The sequence below is a fragment of the Pinus tabuliformis genome, chromosome 7 (genome assembly GCF_031772625.1).
Source record: "Pinus tabuliformis cultivar Carrire ecotype Pingquan chromosome 7, CPIR1, whole genome shotgun sequence".
Taxonomy (NCBI): domain Eukaryota; kingdom Viridiplantae; phylum Streptophyta; class Pinopsida; order Pinales; family Pinaceae; genus Pinus; species Pinus tabuliformis.
In genome coordinates, this window is record NC_142293.1 from 722726551 (window position 1) to 722730157 (window position 3607).

General features: G+C 37.6%; 1 pseudogene; it reads left to right on the forward strand.

The window, feature by feature from the left end:
* Window positions 1–641: 641 nt before the first annotated feature.
* On the forward strand, window positions 642–3105 carry LOC149249576 (uncharacterized; annotated as a pseudogene).
* Window positions 3106–3607: the final 502 nt, after the last annotated feature.

The window sequence follows — 3607 nt, forward strand, 5'->3', positions numbered from 1 at the left end:
GTATATAAATGTTTTCAAGGTTGCAATATACTTGTCTCCATTTGCTAAAAAAATTATCCTAAATCAATAAAAAAATCCTAGAATGTTTTAGGATTAGAATAAATTTAAAAACTTTTTATAAGATTTTGATTTTAAAACAATATAAAAATTTAAAAAAAATTAGAATAAATTCAATTTTTTTTTTTAAAAACATTTTGATTTGAACATAACAAATTCTTAGGAATAAATTCCTTTTTATTTTTATTTATTTATTTAAATTTATTTTTGTAGTAACTAGGAATAGAATTTATTTTATTTTTTTAGTTTAAACAAAAAAAAATTGATTTACTAATTTAAAAAAAAAAAAAACAAAATAAATCAATTTTATTTTTTTAAGTTAGAAAAAACATTAGGAAATAAATCAAATTAAAAAAATCATTTTTCTTAATAATAAATCAAATTAAATTTCTTTTTAGAGATTTTAATTTAACAAAAAAAAATTTAAAAAAATAAATAAATAATTAATAAAAAATAGGATTTTTTTTTTTTTAACACAAAACAAAATACAACAATTTTAGTTTCAAAAAAAAAAATTTTAATTTAGTTAAAAAAAAAAATCATTTTTCTTAATAATAATACAAAACAATAAAAAATAGGACAACATGGCAGAGGCAATGGTAAGTGGTCGCCAAATATTGGAACATTTTGCAAATCGTCTCCCTGTACTAGAAGCGTCTCTTCCTTCTCTCGTCCAAGTGAAGCGCTCCCCGCAAGCTCCATCCGACGTGTCAGAGCTGGACAGGATACGAAATAGCTACGAGGGAGAGCCGTATGTCTTTCCTGCCACGTGGGTGCCTAGCTGGACCGATGCCCTAGGGACTAGCACTGTGCTCGAAGACCTACAGAGCCTCTTGTGTGGTGTTGTCCAAGTTGATGCCTTTCAACTTCAGTATGAAGCTTGCAAAGATGTATTTCAGCAAGATACATTCCAATTATTATCTGCAGATTGTTGTGAAGAGAGTTGCGCAAATGATGATCCATCTATAAGTTTTTCCATTTTGCACTGGAACAGAGAGAGTGGTGACACAAATCATTTCAATTACAAAATGTCCACAAGTAGAGGCTTTAATAGGGATTTTAGCAATCATGAAAACCAAAATGGTGACTCTGTCATTGGGAAGACGTGGAGTATCGGGACTATTTGGGTTTAAAGGATCCCTTTGCAAGCAGTCTCTAGGGAGTAGAGACAGGGGCTATGGTATAAGCATTTGTAGCAAGCAATCGAATGATACCTGAACCCACCGGCCCGGGATAGTCAATAAAAGCCCTCCATGCGAGAAGATCACTGCCCAGGTCTCTGGTGCTTTTGCTTATGCGTCTACAAGCCCAACATATGCAAGATGATTGGAACATCAGTGAATGTAGGAACAACAGGCTAGCTGGCTGGGATAGGAAGGGATACTGAACGGGTGGCTAAGATCTTCATTTCGAGAAAGAAGTGAATATTTTTCATACTCCAGAATGGCTTTGACGTTTATCTCCCTAAATGGCAGGGGTTAGTGGCTCTAAGAAAACCCTCGTCGCTGATCGGTGTAGCAGCTTGGCTCTATCCTACAGCTTCCTGTTCGCTGGTGGGGCTAACTGACTGCCTCCTCTTTCTCTCCTTACCAAGCCAACCAGCGTGTGTTGTATCTTCCTGGAATGGGCAAATTTCTTCCACCGTTATGACCAATCTGTGCAACATGAAAAATTGATTATATCAGCGACAATGAAAGATAGGCAAGTATATAGAATGCAAGTGGGAAGACCTTACATGTGCTGACAGAGGAAAATTCGATTTAATTGCTAGCATAAGAAACTGTGGCATCGCCTGCATTCAATTAAAAGCCGCCAAGCCATAGAAAACACCATACTTACTGACCCTCATTAAATTGTGTTACCCTGGCGCGGACTATATAAGTAAAAGTTTGACGCAAGGAAAGAAAGTCTTCCATTTCGATAGGTAGAATCAAGGAAAGAAAATCTTCATTTCGCCAGGTGGGGCTATTGCATCGTTGTGAACCCACTATGCTCGGCGGCTATGATTAATAGAGATTATTGAAGGATCCAGATCGGTCTAAAATCTCTACCAGATTGACCGAAGAGACCGAGCGGATATCAATGACTTTAGAGGAGGATAAAACATGGATTTATGGAGTGAAATCCGGTAAGTATGCGATATATAAGCTGGCCCAAGCCTTGTCAACACCGGTGAATAGCCCACATCTCCATCATTTTAGTAGCAGAACTGCAGTTTCAGTTGACTTGAAGTAGGTAAGGCGGTGGCGCTTTTTGTCTCTGTGCTTACATTCCAGCTGGAATTAGCGCACCGATCCATCAGAAAATTGGAGGAACAGGTTTACAGTTTGCAGCAACAACTAAGTGAGAAAGATGATCAGCTGAAGCTCACCACCGAAAAGCACGCAAAAGCCAGGGATGAGGCTACACAGAATGCATTTGTATTGAAGAAACATATAGCAATATGTGAAGAGTTAAGAAATGAATGTGAGCGATTTCGGCGTGAGAGAGACGCATTTGAAGAGCAAATCGTAGAGGCTCATGATAAAAGGGAATTGGCAGAGAAGCGAGCCACTGAAGCTGAAATACGTGAAAGAGTAGTACAGCGTCGCTTAGAAAAAGCCTTGCAAGTATCTTCAATGGCCAATCTTGATAGAAAACGGAATGGTTATTTGGAAGAAATGCTTCCAAACTGCATTAGCAATGAACGTGTAGCTTTGCGTAGTAAGCCGCAGACACAAAGGGTTATAAAAAATTGCTGCTCCTCTAGCTCCTGTGGCCTCAAGTGGTTTGATTTCTGAGGGAAAGCTAGAGGATGAGCGTCCTGTCCAGCCAACTCCCAAAAAGAAAGTCAAGTCTGAAGGGCTTAATTTGTGCAATGAGTCACCGATTGATCGCAGAAAACTGTCTGCCTGCCATAATGATAGTAATTTTCATTCAGGCCAAGTTCTTGACAATTCTGGAAAATATAAGATCGAGGAAAAGCTCTCTGCCAATGACATGAGTAGCATGCAAGAAAAATTGGAACCCTCTGTCAGCGGAATCCAGAACTAGTCCATCTGAAGCACAGATTTTTTGTTTTGTTCCACTTTTATAATTATCAAATCACTTTTCTCGAATGGATTTCTTCAATGAATGGTTTACATGTAAGGATGGTGAGCAGTTGAAGATGACACAGAAGGTTTGCCAACAATACCTTTTTGAATTGGAGAGAGGTAAACTTCTCTGAGAAAGTTGGCACCAGAAAGTTTGTTTTTTAGATGATATTGATAGGTTTGGCTTCGTTTTTGTTCCTTTTCTCTTTAGACTGATTCAGCTTTTCATGTGAAGACAACGCTGGTTATATACTACCTTTCCTGATTATTTGACAGGGTGACATTTCATATGAAAAGGGTAACCAGTTTAGATGACTGATTGAGGAAATTTTTATCTCCTTGTGACTCTATGGAACCCCTAGGCATTCCAAAAACATGTACCTAATTTTTTTTGGGTGAATGTGACAGATACAGTAACTATCCAAGTGGCTCCAAAACTGGCAACCATAACCCACCTGGATATCAGCTGTTGTAAG